Here is a 22,182-nt window from a genome sequence, read left to right as displayed (position 1 = left end):
ATAAAAAAAAAAAAAAGGGAGGGCAAACCTGGTCCACGATTAAAGGCTTACAATAATACAACGCCGCATTCTCCGAAGATTGAGCTGAAGCCAGAGAAGGAGCCACCTAATCAGGGTCGGAGGAGGATACTACAAGAGAAGACCCACTATTAAAAGACTCAAACTATAAGCCATCAAGGAAGCCAATCATTTAGCCCCACATCTCATAATCCTGTTCCATATAATACACAGCTAGACAAAGCTTGAATACAGCTACGTACAAGTAATATATACACATTATATAATGCCTCCTGGAAGAAAACAGCGCAAAGTTACGGCTTGAAAACAAATAGTCAAATAGTTGTCTCATTCTTTCTTCAATTACCGCCAACACTTTGAACTTTGAACACGGAATATAAGGTATCAAGTCAATTATCAGATCTAAATGCAGATAACGGAAGAAAATTTGATTACATATCCATGAAAAGCAGAGACTCTAATTATTTATTTTATGTACATGCATTCATACTTGAAGCATCATTAAAAAAAAAATACCTAACTCTTCCACTTCTCGTAAATGAATTATTTGAGAAATTCACTCTCATCGGTCATTTCAATGCATGATGACATGTGTCACTCTCATATTCGTACATGTATATATGTATATATATAAAGTGAGCAAAACTTTTTTTATAATAATTTGTATGATGGAATAATTTTTATCTAGTTATAAAAAAATTGTGGTCTCATCTTATACCAGTTATAGATAAGAATAAACTATATATATTATAATATATTATAAATTTTTAAAGTTTCATCTTAAAGAATTTAGTTTCGACATAATAATATGATATGTTATGCTAATAGGACATAAAATATTTATGTAAAGTTATTTAGAATATTAATTTAACTTTTAAAATTGTTACGACATCTATACACTTACGCTCATATAATAGCTTATAAGCAAAAACATATTTTTGTTGCAACCAAAATATTTCTACCTTCTCAATATTATATTTAAATATTAAATTAAACTATTTAAAAATTCTTTCTTAATAAAAAAACAAATGGATTGATTGAGGATTGTATAGGATACCTTATACAAGAGAATTTTTAACTATACCTCCTTTAAGTTATAACCTCTTCATAGTTAAAAAATTAATTCAATCTCAACAGTTTAACTATAGAGAGATTTTACTAGATTATATTCACATAGGAAAATTGTTAATCATCATGATCAAGGTTTATATGATACATGTTATAAAATAAAAATAATCCAATTGAATCTTGAATTCAAAGTTATACTGATAATGGATAACTTCAGATATAGTAAAAGTTTGGGATCTACCAATATTTGTATATCCACGTAATTAATTAAATAATTAATTTCTCAAAAAATTTAATTCTAACTAATTCTAAAAAAAATTAATTTATTAATGTATGCATGGAATGGATCCAATTGGTAAGTCACTCACATATATACTTGAAAGATTGTAGATTCAATATATCAAAGTAAAAAAGGAAAAATTATTGTAAATACATAAGGATGGCAAAGCCAGCACGAGGACCCTCTTGCGTTATATATAAAAATAAGTTTGACTTAGCTAAAGTTATGCAATTTAATTATTTAGAATGCATATATATATATATACATTCGTACATAAATACTCATGGATTTTCATTAAAACCTTTTTTATTAGTTTTTAAGATTTTTTTTTAATAGTTAAGATTTAAATACATTTAAGGTTTATATGAGTTCTAATAGCTTTTAGAGGTTTTAGTGTTTTACTAGAACCATGTAAAGCCATAATATATCTTTAAATCTTAATCTCAAAAAAAATTAAAAAATAAACATGGAGGTTTTGATGAAAAATTTGTTAAGATATCACGATGAAAAACTAATTGTGTACTATACATACATACATACATATATATATATATATATATATGTATAATTTTTCTATTATGTAGATACAAACACAAATTTTTCTATTATGTTTTGAAATCTATTATCCACAATAAAATTTCCATGTGTGTGTGTGTGTGTGTGTGCGCGCGCGTACGCGCTCAACCAATATTTAAGGGGTGTGTGTGTGTGTGCGCACTCAACCAATATTTAAAGGGATATATTCAATTTAGAATTTCATACATTTAAAATGAGTTATAGACTTTAAAAGATTTAATGGATTGTTATACAATTTTACATACTTCATAAAGATTGTATAAGAATCCAACGAAATCTTTAGGTTTGAGACTGGATTTCATATTGATAATTTTCTTCACAATTTCACTGTTAAAATCTATTATTTTTTAAAGTTTTTTAAAAATAATAACTTTTTGAATGCCACTAGATTTTAAAAGAATTCTACAAATTCCTAATTAAACACACTTAAATTTTAATGAATTTTTATAAAATCCATCAAAATTTGAATTGAATATTATTAAATTTGTATGGATTCCTTTAAAATCTAAATCGAATACTTCTAAATTTTTAAACACTTTTAAAATCCCTCAAATTATAAATTGAATACATCCCCCTTAGTCATGATTAATTGTTTGTCCAGAAAAGAATTTAAAGCCTAAATCCTTTAGGGCCTATTTTCAAAACTGTTTTTTATTTTACAAATTGAAAACTAATCAAAATTATGATTTTTAATTAACTTTGAAATTTAGGATCTAAAAACAGTTAAACATTGGATAAATTTAGAAACACATCCAAACGATGTCTTACATGTACTTCAAAAATGAAAAAAGGGATATGAATAATATTTATCATTTACATAAACATATAAAGGGATATGAATAATATCTATCATTTAAAATTAAAAAAATATTTATTTTAGATAGATATATACTAATTAAACATATATATGATATAAAAAATATAAAAATTGTTTACCATTTTTAATAACAAAGATTTTTTTTCCATATATATTTTAACCAAAGACAATTTTATCATTTTCACTTTTATTAAATATTTTTAAAAATTACCAAACATATTTTTAAATTATAAACGTACACAATCCAATTTACCATTTTCACTTCACAAAATTGATTTATAAAATTTGTTTTAAAAAATGTTATCGAAAGTATTTGGATCCTAATAAACTGTAAAGTCTCACATATTTCATAGACTAATTGTCAATAAGACTTTAAAAGTAACCTTTTTTTTTTTTTTTTTTCCTTTTCTTTTCTTTTGAAAGAAAAGCTATTCCTTTTAGAATAGGTCTGCTAGACTATAACAATAATGATTAAGCTTGGGAAAGAATTACTAACAGAACAAAGGGCATTAAATTTAATGTACAACTTTTTCTGTATACCATTAAGCATACAAAATCAACTTTTCTATCTACCATTAAGCATACTAAACAAAAGAAATTTCACAAATTCTATGTTATTCAATTTTAATTTGCTGACTTACGTGTAGACTACCTGACGTTTAGTAACCAATTTTGGCTTCTTAGACGTAAACGGGAGTATCGGTGGCTTGGTATCTTGCATTGTGAAGCACTCTATATTCAAATTAACATCTAAAGTTTGCTCAGCAAAATTAATGATATAAATATATATATATATATATATATATATATATATTTCATTCACAAAGTACCATACATATAAAAAATGTCTTGTATTTAGAAACTTACATCAATAAATTTCATAAAAAATTGCAAATTTTCGCAGCAGAGATAAATAAGATTTTTTTTTCTTTTTTTTTTTTTGGGTCTTGCAAGTAGAGATAATGAAGTTCAACGTATAACTTCATAAGTACTTCATTTCAATGTTCCTACAAGACAACTAAATGGTAAAATCTATTTTTTTATTTTTATTTTTTATATTTACCCAAATTCAAATCCCTTTACCTCAATAAAAAAAAAAAAGAATTAATTTTAATTAACAAAAATAAGATATGTATCTTAACAGTCATTCATTTTATTATGGCTTTTATATTGATTCCCTTTGATAGTAATTTGCAATGTAAAAATGCATTAAATATGTCAGTAAAAGATAATCACCATTTTTGTTGGTCTTTTTTTTTTTTTTGGTGCTTTGTTGGTCTCATGTTGCTATATAGTACGGTACTATATTTCTAGCTTGCCTATAATATTACAGGAGGCAGTTTTTTTATTCACTAAAAAAAAAATGTTTCTATCATTTATGTGGACTGTCACAGATGTCAGAAGAGTACAGCATAACTTAAGTGGGACTACTAGTGGTGGAACCTTCGTTGATAAAAACTATTGATTTTGTTGTTATATACACTGTCAGTGTCAAGAGAAGAAATTTGCGTCGTTTTAGCATTTCGACTTTTTGTTTTTTTTTTTTTTTTTTCCCCATTCTTATTTACTTATTTTTATTTGCAAGTGAGATGTGAAATTCGGATTCGGATCATTATATGTGTATATATACATATATTATTCTTGTTTATACTTCCTTTTAATTTTAATCATATATTTTAAAATCTAACCGTAAAATAATGCTGCATAATTTGAGATGCATAAGGTTTTTTTTTTTTTAATTAGTGGCTTTGCAGACAAATGAACATGGTTACCAAAAACCAGTCTAAACCTTATTCTTTTTTAAAAAATTGAGAGGGGGGGAACTTGTTGATAAAATTGAAAAGGGATTTTATTGACTGGGTTGAAGATGACTAGCATAAGTCCAAGATGGATTGTTTACGGGAACATGGCACAAATTAAAACAAGCTAAAGGTGTGCCCTTTCCCCTTTTATTCTCTTTTTGAATCTATTTCTAATTTGTTCAAGTCTTCGACTCCTATTCTATGTTGTTTTCAATTTTGCTGAAAACACAACAACTCTTTTCTTTTTTTTTCTTTTTTTCTTTTTTTTTTTGTTAATAAAAATACCCAACCTCTTGTATTCTACTTGCGTTGCTGATGCATATGATTAATATGCTTCCAGTGCATGCAAGGTGTCGATTTATGTGCAATAGTAAATTAGTAATGTTAGATAGTATTATTTCTTTTACACGATTAGATGGCTTTAGTTGTTTCTACATGTCCTATAAAATGCCAGAACTCAAACAAAAGTTTTAAAATTTTGTCCCAAAAAAAAAAAAAAAAAAAGCCAAAATAAACCTCACGTATATTGCACATATGTTGAATTTTAATGATCACGTGAAAATAATGTACTCTTATGTGAAATAGTATTACTTTTAGATGTTAAATTAAATGAATTTTAATTGAAAAATTAAGATTAAAAAGTAAGTATATGATTCAAATCCGAGTAATTCAAGCTCAAAATCATACTCTCATAAAAAACTTACCACCAACTCCAAGTGTCCTTATAAGGATATAGACATCTACACAAGTAAACAGTAAGAATAATTAGACCTATACATAAGTTTCTTTAACAGGACAAAATAAAAAATAAAAAATAAAACAAAACGAAGTAAAATTAAATCAATATTTATATTGACTATTTAAATATTATTTGATAAACGTAAAAATCAAGAGGATCAAAATCATCCTAATCAAGACCTATCTACAATAAGAACGAATAAGACCTCCCTGCACTCTCTGCTTGATCCGGGTTGACACGGGTTTGTCGTAATGCTGAAACTATGGCGAATGCATCTATCGTCGAAAACTATTCTAGGAGAAGTTCGAATCCGTTTCGTTCGATACAAAGCTATATGATAGCACCGAGTGAAAAAATAGAAAATGAAATTTTCAAAAAATGCATTTGTAATATTTATAATATAAGTGGATAAGTGGAGTTTTTCATTACCAAAAATTTTCTTTCATACCCACAATTTGACATTGTGAGTACTCCAATAAGGCCTTTCAATGGAAAAAAGGCCATAATAAGACGACTTTGCCTCCCCGGAAGAAGAATTGCCCCGCTCTCTAGCCGACTGATCCCGTTGATCATATAACTGGGAGGGATGCTATTGGTGCTATCGGTACTGCTCTCGTTATCATCGGCAGATATGCCTCTTTTTCTATTTCATTCTAAGACATAACTTGTATCCATGCGCTTCATATTCGCCTGGAGTTCGCTCCCGACCAATGGTTAAGGATGGCTCTGATGGGTGGTTTTGCTAGAATAGGCAATAATGAGATCACTGTTTTAGTAAATGAAGCGGAGAAGGGTAATGACCAGGATGAAGCTTGGGTGAAACTAAGTGGAGGTCCGAACCGACTGATGTTGAAGAATCAGCGGATGAGTTGTGGTTAGGGGTGAAATGCCACTTGCTTCTTTTGGTCGGCTCGTATTAGCCTGTAAGGAAAAATCCTAGAACAAAATGAGAGGTAGCTAACCAACCTCTAGGAGAGACATAATTGACTGCATTGATTGCTTGCACAATGGAAAGAGCCACCAGTTTATCTCTCCATCGAATCAAATTAGCCAAAGGTGTTCGTTCATGAGCCCATGCTAAAGTTTCAATCAATTCCTGCCAATATCCACGCCAGGAAATTAAGAACATAAACCCAGTAGCCCAGAAGCGGAAGAAGAATTAGTAGCAGGTTATCAAACCGAATATTCGGGGATAAAATTTGGTTTATTTTATGTTGCTTCCTATCTAAACCTATTAGTTTCGTCATTATTTGTAACAGTTCTTTACTTGGGCGGTTGGAATATCTCTATTCCGTATATATTTGTTTCGGAGCTTTTTGAAATAAATCAACAATATGAGCGGTCTGATCCCTTATTTGATCAGACCGCTCTTAGAAACATGAAAAAAAAAAAAGCAAACTCTCATAGTTCGGAGCCCAGCTCCAACTATTTCTTCGTAAGTGAGGTGAGGTACTTCTTTCGGTCTACCTGGTTTGCTTTTTCTTTGCCGCGGACCAATGATGGTGAGAAGCCCTATTCAGTGATGCGGATCTTGAGGCCAGAGCTTGACTAATAAGGGGTCGATAGACGATGCCACCTCCCACTTTACTTTAGTCCACCCGGCATAACCGCATTTCAACCAACCGACTAACTTGCCTCTCCGGGATGAGAACCCATGATTTGATCTGTCCTCCGAGGGTTAACACCCCTAGATCCGATCGTGAACTCTTTCAGACCCTTAGTTTCACTTGGTTGGGGCAGAGTTTCAGCCTGCCTTCCACCGAATATAAAAAACCTTACAGCTGCCTAACCTGCTGACATTCCAGCGAAGAGAGTCATTATTTGTGTCACATCCTCGAATTCGAGCAATGACTGTCATATTTGATGATCTGCTCCACAGAGTGGTCGAGTGCTACGTGGATGATCTCGTCGTGAGCATCAAAAGGCGCATGTACGGTTCCTAAGGGATACAATTTTATCCCAATCAACCGACTTTATCGAGAAAGATTACTTTTTTTAGGCCAACCGGTTGATAACGAGACATAAAAAAGCCTATCCGGCTTGGCTTTGCTATCGCTCATGACTTGTATTGTAGTCGTAGTCTTGTAGTCGGCCCTCCGCTATTAGGGCAGCAGTAGCCCCAAATCATCGTCTCCTAAGTGGAGCGGCTCGATCTATTCACTACATCTTCTCTAAGTGGTTTCTTCTAGTTATTCTTTTTGCTTCTCTGTCTGCTTCTAATTTCATTCTATTTGCAATCGGTTCAGAGAGCACTTTTTTCATTGAGAATTCCTCGTTCCCTTTCGTGTGAATTCCCCAGCAGCGAAGAAAACCCCCTCCCCTTCGGACTCCATATCTCTTTTGATGCTGAATATTTATTCCATAAGGGCTTATTCGATCCAATCGTACCACGTAATCCTTTAAAAGGCGTTCTAAGTGAAATAAGTCAAAGAAAGAGAAAAATGGGTATGCCCAGCCCATGGAATTAGATGTCGAATGAATACGATTTCGAGCATAAAGAGAGAAGAAAAAGGAACTCTTTAGCAAGAATCTAGGTTTAGTAAGATAGCTGCTAGAAAGACTGAGCTTAGGTGCATAACCCCCTCCTAAACAACATCGAATCGAACCGACATTTTACCGTAGAGCTTTCTTGCCCCTATTTACATGAAAATACAATAAATGAATAGTCATTTGATAAAAATCATTTGAATATTCTGATTAGAATTTAGAATCAGAATAAGCATATAAATCCAATCGCTAGGATGGGTTGCACGCCCAGCACACATGTTTTGGCCTTGTGTGTCCATAACTAAAAATAGGTGACCTAACGGCCGCCGCCCAAAACAATTTTTCGATGTCTCTAATAAACCAAAGTCATTGTTTAATTAGCTATTTTGTTTCAATTTTCCCTATACAAAAAAGAAAAATTGAAGATTTAGTTACGATTAGAAATACACTTTCTATCTTTATCCATGGATCCTTTACTCATACTCATTCAATTGGAAATATTGATTGATCCAATTCAGACAACAAAGAATGAAAGTCATGATAAGGCTTAGGCCACTTTTGGGTTCCCTATGAAATGAGGCATGGAACGGAGCCACTACGAAGAAGTTCCGGGAGTTACAAAGGAAACTTCGAGCTCATATTGGTCATGGGTTGAGAACGGGAATTGAACTCTATGAGATCTAATCTCCTGTTGTTCCGCAGTAGCTCTACCACGATCGAATCTATGGAAGCATTGGTTTATACATTCCTCTTAGTCTCAACTTTAGGAATAATTTTTTTCGCTATCTTTTTTCGAGAACCACCTAAAGTTCCCGTTTTTTCCTCTTTTCGGATGGTAAATATTTCTCAGAACATGGAGTGTGAATCAAACCCATGTTTGAATTGAAATTGAGATGCATCAGCGCATGCAGCAATTTTTATGGTAAGAGACTATGATCCAACTACTCGATACAATGATCTATTAGATCGTGTCCTTAGACATCGCGATGCAATCATATCACATCTCAACTGGGTATGTATATTTTTAGGCTTTCACAGTTTTGGTTTGTATATTCATAATGATACTATGAGGATCTTGAAGTACTATTTCCCCATCCCCCTGACCAAATCCACCCACATTAGGATTGCTCGTTACTGGTTAATCAAGTTTGATGGATTCTCCCTCTGAAACAAGAAGTTCTGGTCCTGAAGGGATAATATCAACCACTTGACGTCCATCCGATGCATCCACTATGGTTATTTCGTATCCCCCTTTTTCTTTTCGTATGATTTTGCTTATGATAGTGACGATATTGATGATAGTGACGACATCGACCGTGACCTTGATACGGAGCTGGAGCTTCTAACTATGATGAATGCGCTAACTATGGATATGATGCCGGAAATAGACCGATTTTATATCACCCTTCAATTCTAATAACCTTGCTTCTGCTCGCCGCTGGCGCACCTCCCCTAACTTCCCTCTTTGCGACCTCATCACTTCAATTCAAGCGCAAACCAATCTCTTTCTTAGTCACCGGGCGGAGCGCACGATTGGTGGTTTTGCTTCTCATTAAAAAGCACACCGGGCTGCTTAGTCGGAATAGGCAAGCGGTGTGCTTTAAGAGTAATAAAATAATTCATATCAAAATGAAGCGTAAGCTTTCTATTTTTCAGTATGGATCACAGTTTGAATCAAATCCAGATGCCAATCCAATGAGTTCGATTTCCAGCAGCTGGAAGTGGGGAAAGAGCGATCGCAAATCTCACGAATCAATTCAAGGGTAAACGTATGCGGTGGCTCCTAAACGAAGCCCTCGATGAACCGCCTATAGTATTATATATACTTATATATATATATATACAAATGAAGTATGACTAATAGGAAATGAAAGCCTATATTATGAGATTGATAGAAGAAAGTCGAGCAAAGCTCAACCTTCTAATAAAGGTATGCTTTTGAAATAGAAATCTACATGATAGGATCTTTCTTGCCATACAAGAATACATTCTACTAGGAAAGTTTTTATTTTATTTCCCTAAATAAGCTAGAATTTTATTTTTATTTTATTTTCCTAAATAAGCTAGAATTCTATCTCTTTATACTTCTGTAAAATCAAGCTTATTATGTAAAGGATTCTCTCTAGATCCTACCATTGTGTATCTATACAAACACAACCAAAAGCTCTTGTAATATCATCTATTGAATGATAGAAAGTTCAACGATTTCTTTATGGTATCAAAGCATTACCCTGCACAAATCTTTACCTCATTGAACTCCCAAACTGAAATTGCTCTCGAACACAAGTCAAACCAAAAAGTTCTGTAACCGAACCTATCCTCACGATTCAATCCTTCCATCAGTGCACAAGTTTAGTTTCTATTAAACTTAGTGCTTCAAATATCTTGTTATGGAGATCCCAAATTCTCCCATAAGTACGAAGCCTTGGTGTAAGAAAACATATCCCTATGTTTTATTAGGTTACAATTCCCAGAAAAAAGGATATAGATGCTATCACCCTGTGTCAAAATGAATCTATATTTCTAGGCATGTAGTTTTTGACGAAAATAATTTTCCTTTCCACTAATGACTCTATCTTGCAAAAATCTTTAGAACTTATAAGTTTCCCAGAACATAAGAACCCCCTATTTTTAAAGGGACAACGAAATAGAGCAAAGCTCAAATAATCCTCGAAAGAAAATCTGCCACACACCGAGATATCACAAAATGATTACACAGTTTCAATTATATCTCAATCAAGTCAAGGGACTGCAGCAACTATTACTACAAGTCAAAGTCCAAATACGACAAGTAACCAAGCAAAGAATAGTACAATGGATCTAAACAAATTAAGGCACATATTGAATTTGATGATAAAGAGAGATCCTCAAACATTGATGACTCCTTTTCAACAATGGAATAACAGCAACAAGATAACGCAGATGACATTTTCGATTCCTCATCTCATGATAACGCAGATGACATTTTCGATTCCTCATCTCATGATACCGAAACATCACCAACACCAGACGAACAAAAAGAGCAATCACCAATATCAATTCATGATCCTGAAAGTATTCCACATAATTTTGTTATTGGTTTGCAGGTCTCTTCAATATCACACAATTGAGTAGAAAACTCTCTACAGAATGTTCACCCCATGATCACAAGAAGAAAATTACAACAAACCCGAGTCTATCTTTACAGATAGCATTACTATCTACAGAACCTAAAACTCTCAAAGCAGCTTTGAAAGACCCTTCTTGGTTTCATGCGATGAAAGAAGAGATCAATACACTACATTCAAACAAAACCTGGATTCTAGTTCCAGGACCTTCAAACACGAACATTGTTGGATCAAAATGGACATATCGAACTAAATACGAAGTAAATGGGACTATAGAACGTCCAAAAGCACGATTGGTGATGAAGGGCTTCACTCAGGTTAAAAAACTTGATTTCGAAGAAACTTACAGTCCAATAGTCAAACACACAATCCTTCATCTGGCAATATCTATTGCAGTATGTTCTAAATGGACAATACGTCAACTTGACATCAAAACTGCTCTTTTACATGGAAAACTAAAAGAAACTATCTACATGGACTAGCCTTAGGTTTTATCTTTTCAACTCATCCTAATCATGTTTGTCTTCTAAAAGGATCTTTATATGGGCTCCAACAAAGCTCTTAGAGCATGTTTTGATCGTCTATCTTAATTTTTATTAGCTCTCGGTGTCCATTGTAATAAATCTGATCCTTATCTCTTCATTTTTAAGCAAAACAATTTCAACAAAGCTCTCAGAGCATGTTTCGATCGTCTATCTTAATTTTTATTAGCTCTCGGTGTCCATTGTAATAAATCTGATCCTTATCTCTTCATTTTTAAGCAAAACAATTTATGTTGATGACTTCTATTAACAGGAAACAATCCTTTGTTAATCAATAATCTTGTACACAAAACGGAAACTGAATTTCCAACAAAAGATCTTGGCAAGTTCTATTACATTTCCGGAGCTACTTTCCAAAGGGCATGTTCCTCTCTCAAGAAAAATATACTCATGTTCTCCTTTGTCAGGCTAAGATGTTGGAACCAGCTGACATGAAACATCGATGGCAACTAAGATAACATCTCAAAAGGATGATCACCTATCTGTTAATGCAATTAAATACCAAAGAATTGTTGGCAGCCGATAATAACTAACATTCACTCGACCTGGCATAACTTAAGCTGTTAGCCGTGTTTGTCAGAATTTTCAAACCCAACGTCATTGCATCTTAGAGAAGTCAAGAGAATCCTCTAACATATCAAAGGCACCATGAACTATGGACTCTGATTCATTGAACAAAGCTCTTAAAACCTCACAGCTTTCTGTGATGCCGATTGGGTAGGCTGTCTAGCGACCAGAAGGAGTACAAGTAGCTTTTGCATCTTCCTCGGTGACAACTGCATATCCTGGTCTTTTAAAAAGCAACCAATAATTGCTCAATCGAGTGCAAAAGCAGAATATATGCTTATGGCATCAACCGCAAAAGAAATTACATGGATCACATTTATCCTACGTGACATCGGAGTTTCACTCTTGCAGCCCCTTCATCTTCTATGTGACAACATCAGTGCTTTACATGACAGTTAATCCTATCATCCATGGACGAAGGAAGCACATACGTATAATCTATCACTTTGTAAGAGAAAAGTTGCTATTATACAAGTCATTACACGATTCATTCCTTTATATCTCTAGATAGTTGATATACCAAACCAAGCTATTAGTAGGAGACCTATTCAAACAATTTTGTTCCAAGCTCGTGGTTTATTGCAGTCCATCCCCTTGCTTGAGGGGGCATGATAAAGGCAAAAATCAAAAGGATCAAAATTATCCTAATCAAGACCTATTTACAATAGGAAACAAAACCTATATTACGAGATTGATAGAAGAAAATCAAGCAAAGGTCAATCCTTCAATAAAGGAATGTTTTTGAAACAGACATCTATAGGATAGAATCTTTCTTGCCATACAAAAACACATCCTGCTAGGAAAGACCTTATTTTATTTTCCTATATAAGCTAGAATTCTATCTCTTTACAAGTATGTAAAATCGATCAAGCTTCTTATTATATATGTAAAGGATTCTCTCTAAATCCTACCGTTGTATATGTATAAAAAAACAACCAAAAGCTCTAGTAATATCATCGATTGAATCATAAAATGTTCAATGATTTCTCCATTATTACCATAACCATTTCTTTATACATTGCTATTGTGACCGCTGCTATGACTAAATACTAGGTTACAACTTTGCTACAAACAAAAATGATACTAACTTTTTTTTGCCAAAAAAATGTTACTAGCTATATTCTATATGTGGTCACAAAATTAGTTGTACCACATATAAAAGAATGTTTTAAGAAAAACAATCTTAGTAGTGATCTCATCTTTTCTTGCAAAGTTTTAAAGAAATTCAACTCTAAAGTATGAGTTTCTAATCTTTATTTATGCTTTCTGATTTCGACAACTACATTTAATACCCCTATTTGAGGCTGAGGGTGACAAAGGAAAGCTTCATCACATAACAAGCTTGGGAATCAATTGAAGTATAAGGCAAAATAGAAAGAAACAAAGGGTCTAGCTTCAAATCAAGAACTGAACCGCACTGAATTCAACTATTTTAAATCCAATTCAAAAAAAGTCCAATTCAATTAAATATAGGTTGTTTTAAATTTAACCAAATTTGATTGGGTAAGATTCAATCCAATTTAGCATCCTAATACGTTCCGAAAACAATTAAATATATTATAATATCTAGGTAAATAATCTTGAAGTGGAACTAAACAATATATATCAAAAAGTGTGTACTTCTAAGTATCGTTTTTCTATTTTTGGTAATCCATAGCTGAAGTAATAATATAAGTTGGTAAGTGATAGAAAAGACAAAAGAAAGCCTATACAATGACAAAATTGCCCATCCATAGTAGTGTTGAGGTTGGTGTCCTAAGTCAGGACGATATCTAATTCATGAAGTTGTCATTGTTTTGTGTGTCTACAATCTGAGCTTCTGTGGCAAATCTAGTTTTATATTATATTATATATGGCGGTGAAGGAGCTATTTAATTTTGCATTCAACTTGCATGTTGTTGCTAAGTGTTTAGTCCTCCACCAACAATCAAAGAGCAAAAACCAAAAGCGTCATATTCATGGCCGTGAACCAATAATCACTAATTTTCACAATCAGAAAATTGAAGAAAGAGAGAGTGAAAGAGCATAGTCAGCTAAATATTACCACAAGTAGGATGGAGCAAGTCAGAAGTAACGAAGATCTGATTCTGTAGGAAGATGGCAAAGACTCACAAATTAATTATTTATATACAAATATATATTGCAAAACATATATAGTGCCCTGATAACGCTATTTGCTTATACACTCATTTTGATACTTGTGTTACTGTACCCTAATTCTCTCTAAACGAAGATGATCACCACGAAAGAAGCAAACAATTTAAAAAAAAAAAAAATTAAATTAAATCCTAAAATTAATTACATTAGCTAATGACCGTCAGATCTGTTCAATACCCACCACTAAAACCTACATATTTGGTGTTACAAATAACAAAACAAAGAATGAGAAACAAAATCATGCAATATTTTAAGGTTTTAACTAGTGACATGATCTCTAAGTACCACATAAAAAGAAAACAAATTTAACCAAAGAAACAAAACAAAAAAGAAAACCAAAAACAAAGCAAAAACATGAAATAATTGAAATGAGAAAAGAACGTATAAAGGTTTTAGAAAGTTGATATACCATAAATTTTGGTTCCCCATTTTGCTCTTCATCTCCCCCTCAGCTTTTCCAATGGGTATGTAAGAACAGTAACTATATGTTATATATATATATATATATGTATATTATATATATGCCCACAATTTTGAACTAGCTGGGTGCTTCCAAATAATTCTAGAGAATGCTTTCAGGTCAGGAAGACCAAAGCTTATCTTAAAGTCATTGTATCCTACTTATCCGTTTGATTAAATTCTTAGCCTTTCTAGGATCATAAACTTAAATACTATATATAAAATGCCCAGACATACTGCCTGCGGACGAATGTAGCATGACATGTCTCAGGATACCGTATAAAGCATATATCTCAAATAAACTAATTAATCCATATATTGAGAGATATTTCCTGGGAATTTTTTTTCCTTTACTTTTTTCTTTGTTGATTGCATTTTAGAATGCTGTACCTTGATCGTTGGGTATTCAAATTTAAAACATTCTCCATGGGTTGCTCAATTAGTAATTTGTTTGTTATTAGTCTAATTTCAAAATAGATTTTCTAATTAATTAATAAAAAAATTTAAAATTTGAGAAAATTTATTATTTGTCTCATTAATTAATTAAATTTCTCATCTTATTTGTACATTAAAAAACTAATAGATTTTTTCGATTTTGAAATTTTATATTGATCAATTTGAAAATTGAATTGATTTGAAATAAAAGGTAGGTTGAAAATTCATATAAAACATTTTGAATTCAAGAATTTGATGTGCAATCTCACCAAAATATAGAGGATAATTAGCTTTTTATTTTAACACCGAAGAAATTAGAAATATAGACCCTGATTTTGAAAATAAAATAAATAATTCTAATATTTGGATGAAAGAAAGAAAAAAAAAATCCTAAAATTGAATTAAAAAATGAAAAAGAAATTGGACACAACTATTATGAGCGCTGGCAAGTGGCAACAAATTTGTCGAGTAAAATGGACCAAACTTGTAACGTGTCCCTCTGTTCAAACTACTAATAACGTGTCATACTAAAACAAAATCTTAGTTTTTTTTTTTTTTTTTTTTTTGGGGGGGTAAATTCTAAAAATCTTAAATGAGGCGAGCTTCTATATATATATATATATATATATACACACACATATATATCTATATATATATATATTGTAAAAACGAAAAATAAATTAGCCTGAAAACGACACTAAAAAAAAAAAAAAAAAAAAAGAATCCAGAATCACAAAATTTTGGTGAAATTTCAATAGAAAAGTATCATTTAAGGATAAGTTTATGACTTTTCTTGCCAAGCAGTTGATATGGCAATAATAATTTTCATTTAACTGAGGTTTGATTCTTCCGAAGGCTGCTTATCTAAAAAATAAAAATAAAAGTTTGGGACTTTAATTATTATTGTCCCCCCAAAAAACTAAATGTTTGTAAGTATTATATTCAAAAAATTAAAACAAAAAAGAAAAGCGGGTAAGGACTCGATATTTGAGACATAAGAGACCGACCCATCACGCAAGGGATCAGTGTATTCGGGCTGGTTTAGAGGGTCCATATTAAAAATCTTAGACCCGTATACGGGTCCAAGCTCTGAGCTTGGATTTCATGGCCAGAAGTACTTCAAACCTGAAACCTCAAATTTATTAAAAAATGTACAAACTTGCTAATTTGATCCTAAAATTTTGGACGTACTTTTATGACCTCGCCTATAGATTAAATTTTTCAAGAAAAGCTTAATATTAGGTTTTGGACAATTAAAGCTTGTTTCTTTTTTAACATGTAGAACTTGCTACTTAATGCCGCAATATTGGAGAATCTGCTGAATAATTCTTCACAATTATTAGACATTTTACGGGGAAAATATAAACCTTGGAAGTTAGAATTACAAGCAAAAGCTTCTGTATAGATTGTGCATTTTTACTTCTTGTCAAATGCAATTCTTATCTCTTTTTTGGTTTGTATGGAGGGCCTTGGGGCCCAAAACAAAAAGAAGAAAGAGGAGGCGCTTTCCATCACTTTGGAAACTCAATTGAATCCAAATCCATTTAATATTTTCTGCTTTAATGCCTTGTTTAACATAGCTTAAGAGTTCAAAACAAGATTTAAAAGTTGCTTTTGAAATGTGTCTAGACAATTTTTTAACAATGCTTCAAGCTTTTTAAGGAGTTTTTTAATCAAATTTATTAAAAAATGATTTGTTTAGAAAACACTTAAAAAAAAGTAGACCTATCTTATATAAGCCAATGGAAAAAAAAAAAAGGTGAAATTGTTTAATTACTTTTGTTGGTTATGATTAGGTTATTGTACTTCGTTACAGACTCATAGTAAGGTTCAAAATTTTGATATAGATAGAAATATCGAAAATGATCGAATACCGATTAAAAGTCAAAAACAAATTATGAAAATTGTAGAAAATTTATTTAAAAAATAAATTTTTTTATTAAAACTTTAGAATTAGCTTGTTTAATTAATTAAATATCAAATTGACTATTAAAATTAGACAAAATTTTCAATGGATATTATATTTTTCTTAATCAATCAATTTATAATAAGTGTTAATAATTAAAAATATATTATTAATAATAAAAATATACATATTTATCAAAACTATTTATTAATTAAGATGTACAATTATTACAATTTACATTATATTTTATAAATGTCATTTTAATATTACAAAGAATTTCTAGATGGTTGAGAATTATTTGTATCTTCTTCATTCTAATTTTAAAATATGAAATGTAAAAATAGTTATAAAATATGTATGTTTTTAATAATTTTGTATGTAATTGCTAATATACCATTGATATGAATATTTAAGAGTTAAGTTTGCATATATCAAATACTAGTGATATCGAAATTTTGAACCTTAGTTTCAAAAAATATATTTCTTGCATATCTTTTAATTTTTGTCTATGTTCTAATTTTTATCTACTTTATAATATTTATATAAATATTAAATTAATTATTCAAAAAAAAATGTTAATAGATAAGTAAAGTTGGAATTTGTGATACTAATTTTCACTAAAAATATGATAAGTAGACTAATCTAATGTAATTTTGGACATTGTTTATTAAATGTATTTTTTTTATTTGCCTAATTATTAAAATTATCAATAATATTAATTTGGTAAAAAAAATTTATAAAAAAATCATAGATATTTTCCAAATTTCTATGAATTTCAGAAATTTCTATGTAAATTTTTAATTTTTTAATCGAATTGTGAAAAATATGATGTGTATATTATAATGAAAATTTTCATAAAAATTATAAAGAAATATTAAAAATTTTGGTGGATATTATGAAAATTATATTCATTTTCACTCAAAAGCTAAATTTTCTTTTAATGTGTTTAAAAATAGAAATTTTCGTAAAAAATTTTGATATTTTAAACTATGACTCATAGCTCATAAAGATATAAACTAAAGTCTGCATGAATGTGTATAGGTATGCCTAGTTTTCTTCCTCTAATCTAGCCTTTTGTGATAAGAAAACATTAAAAATCTTTATCATTTTATTTTCTTTATGTGTGTATATATATATATAGAGTACGTATCATTATACGATTTTAATATTATAAAGGACTTAGGAAAAAATTTTATGAGAAACAATCATTTATTATCGTTATCTACTTACAAAAAATTCCTTTTGGTGACCATATATAAATATAGTGTCAAAAATCCCATCCCGTTTCCATCATTGGCCCAAATAATTACAAAGTAACATTTTATATGGCATATGTGCGTGTATATATATATATATATATATACAGGGAAGCAAATGTCGCCGAGACCAGCAAGAAGTCAACGATAATGTCAGTTGTCGTCCACCTCCAACACCGATAGGGGGGGGAAGAAAGAGTTTCCATCATGGTTGCTGGAGGAATGTCGCCGAAATCGACTGGAAATGCAGATGTGTGTGGGGATTTTGTTTTTTTTTGTGGATATGGTGGAAAATCGATGGAGAAATCAGTGGATTGTCATTAGTTGTTGATGGAATTTTCGGGGAGATTTTGGCCGGCATGTGTGTGTGGTTGTGATCTGCTACTGTTTGGTTTGTGTGTTTGTGAATGTGATATGATTTGTATGTTTGTGTGTTGTGAATTTGTTTCCCTAGTTGTGATGTGAGTGTGATCGGCCTAGTAGAGAGGGCTGGTTGTGATCTAGGTTGTGATTTGGCCGAGAAGAGAGGGAAAGAGAAGACTAAAGGGAAAGAGAGGGACGAGAAAGAGAAGAGGAAGAGATGGCTGAAGGGAAGAGGGATACGCAGAGATGGCTGAAGAGAACAAGATAGGAAATATTTTTTTTTTCGTTATTGATTTTTTTTTTTTTTTTTTTTTAAAGAATGTGAATGAAAGTGTAAAATGTGTATCCAATTGGTCAAATGAGATCACATAATCCTCACAGTGATTACAATGTTGATATCTTCAATCATCTAATGTCTCAAAATGAATGTTATACTCTTCATTGGATAAATCCACATTATCTTCCATTTGGACAATTGATTAGGATTGATAGAGAAAGATATATTTGGCATATCCATAATTACATGAAAAATTTAATATGAATTGGAATGTCTATTGTTATATGCTCGAAACATCAAAATATGATCATCAATTTGAAGAACCAAGAAATTTTTTTTTGTATGTATAATGTATTAGGGATTATATATGAGAATTTCTTGTATCTTACTATTATCTGTTAAATTTTCTATATTTTGGTGCTAATCAACTTGATATTTTATTCACTTATAAATAATTTTTAATATTTATAAAATATTTTATAATTATTGTATTCTAATTATTGTATTTTTATATCTTTTTACTATATTAATTATCTCATATATAAAAATTTATATTTTAAATTAAAAATTTATAATTTTTATAATTTTATCGATATTTTTGTAACACCGTATTTTTAATATTTCCATCGACATCGATATTTTTTTAAATATATATATATATATATAAATGAGTATTTTTTATTTTTATTTTTTGGTAGTATCGAAAAAATATTATTTATGAGTTGCTAAGAAATCAAAAGCCAGAGTCGCTTTTAAAGGTTTCAGTTCTGTGGCAAGGGCAGAAATGGCACATACACAATGAATGTGGGTCAAAATCTTGACCAAAGTACTTTTACCCCAGAATTAAGGGGGTTCCTTTTTTTTTTGTGATTATATATTTCAACTGCCCTTTGGTTCTCGATATATATCAACATCGATTCGATGTATCTTTTCTCTATTTTCCTTGTCCAATTATTTACAGAGGTGAAAAAATTTTACCTCTCCGGAAGTAAAATGTGTACTTGTCTCTTTTAGCGGAAAAGCAAATGCATGACCCAAATACATTGTACAGTCTCCGATGCAATGAACTCAAGAATATTGTTGATGAAGATTTCTTTTTCCATGCACGTGCATTTCATTTTCATATAGAGTTGTACGAATTAAACAGGATTTACCTCCTTCGAGATATATCATATTTCATTTTCATATAGAGTTGTACAAATTAACCAGGATTTACCTCCTTCGAGATATATCATAAAATTTAAAGAAGGATGGTTAATTGGTATGAAAGTTTCCAAAATTTATTAATTTATAATATTTATTTTTATTTTTATATTTTAATATTAAAAATCTAGTCAGAAAAAGTAAATTATTTAATAACAATATATTCAATTATCATATAATATATATATTAAATTATCATATAATATGTAAATAACTTGAATATTTTTTTAAAAAATATTTTTTAAATTCCCTTCTTTTCTCTCAATTTATGTTACTCACATCAATATTATATATCATAAAATAAACTACACAACCCACTTAGATTAAAATTTATACATATAAAAATTAAAGTTTAGGTCATAAATCTATACAATGCTCAAATAATAATATATATATATATATATATATATTTGGTGTTTGGCATTGATGCTAAGCGGATAAGAATTTGGGTATTTACCCCAAAAAAAAAAAAATTATTGATAAGAATTTGGGTGGTGGGAATTAAGGAAGCAAGATTAATGATTAAATTAGAGCGTGCACGAGGAAAATGTAGCTAGTAATCTTTTACATGGGAATTGGGATGTCATTATCATTTTGTCTATGCTGCCCCCACTGATGGAAAATCCAACGTCCTCAAGTGCGTCTGTTAGTGAAAACTTTAATGATTAGCTTATATATATTTATTATTATCTGCAACTTCCCTAACTCTGTTAGGCCATTATATAATATAAGTATGTAGGATTTTACATCAGTGAATTCATTTTTCAAATTTTAAAAACAAAATAGTATTAGAAGTACACTAATAATTAAAATCATTTTAGTTACATTTAAAACCATGAAGTCTCTTATCCACCTAATAATATTATGTCAAAAAGTTTAGTCAGTTTTTGGATTTATTTAGGTTTTTGTTTAATGATAAAGAAATTTGATGACTCTAATATATGTAGAGATATAACTGATGATTGAATCTAAGACATAAGATATCTTATTTTAAACATGTAATCAAAGTAAACATTCAATAAAAATTGGAAAGTCTTTATTCAATAATTATCTCTACAAAAAGGTAGAAAACATACTTAATTTAGACTTTTTGACACCAACTAGATACCCCTTAAAGCTACATCCATGTGTCACTTATTAAAAAATCAAACTTTTTTGTTTTTTAATATTGAAATGAGGATTCAAACTCTAAACTCTTGCTTAAAGAAATATTGGACTTACATTAGGTTGATCCTGTTTGGTATAGTTTTTACATTAGGCTGATCTTGTTTGGTATGACTTTTAAAAAATGTTTAAACAATTTTTTATAAATAATTTAGACCTATAAAAAAGCTTCATGATGAAGCCAACATCTAGTTGTAAGATATAAATCTAAAAAAAAAAAAAAAGGAATTTAAATTTACTTTCAAATATTAAACCAGTAGTTGTGTGGACAAATTAATATTATATTTAATTAGTAAGCAAGACGGCAAGCCCCTTTATAACTATGCATGTATAATTCCCAAATCTAAGGGAGAATAAGAAATTATTTATTTATTATGAGACGAAAAAAATATGGATGTATATCCGTATAATTAATTAGGAAATGGTTGAAATTAATAACGTTTCGATACGTGACAAAAAGGTATACGATCCCATGGATTTTTAATTATTGAGAGTTGGTATAAATATGTAAATATATCTTATAAGATTTTGGGTGAAAATCGCAAAGGCAAAGGAAGGAGGTGTGCATGTTGCTACTTCCTAGTAATCCCATCTTTCTATCTAAGCTGATGATAGTACTTATCTCGTTAATCAAACGTGTAAAGTTTGTGATACAAAGTGGGTGTGTGACATCAATAAAAAATTAATATAATATAAGAGTAATAAGACTGAATCTTCTAAAGCTTTGAAACATATATGGTAAATATGGAAATAGAACCCCGTTATCCCATTATCCAATTAATGCACTCTTTTGCATGGGACGCCACAGAGAGGCAAACTTGCTCTTTGCATGTACTTTATATCTTTTCTTTATTAGTTTAAAAATAAAGTGGAAAACAGATAGGGTGTTGAAAACGTTTAATCAAATCAAATCCAATTTTACTGGATCAGCTAATTCGATTGGAAATATTTTACTAGAT

The 22,182-nt window shown here is 30.5% G+C and overlaps 1 long non-coding RNA gene across 1 annotated transcript; it reads right to left on the bottom strand.

Moving 5' to 3' along the window:
• Positions 1-5,128: 5,128 nt before the first annotated feature.
• Positions 5,129-14,773, bottom strand: LOC132803857 (uncharacterized). The gene is made up of 3 exons (XR_009639105.1): positions 14,570-14,773; positions 14,048-14,090; positions 5,129-5,301 (listed from the first exon to the last, which is right to left on the bottom strand). It is a non-coding gene; the product is annotated as an uncharacterized LOC132803857 (long non-coding RNA).
• Between the last annotated feature and the right edge of the window lie 7,409 nt (positions 14,774-22,182).

Source organism: Ziziphus jujuba, chromosome 5, assembly GCF_031755915.1.
Source record: "Ziziphus jujuba cultivar Dongzao chromosome 5, ASM3175591v1".
Taxonomy (NCBI): domain Eukaryota; kingdom Viridiplantae; phylum Streptophyta; class Magnoliopsida; order Rosales; family Rhamnaceae; genus Ziziphus; species Ziziphus jujuba.
The sequence above is the reverse complement of the archived record's forward strand: the minus strand, read 5'-3'. Positions and strand labels throughout refer to the sequence as shown.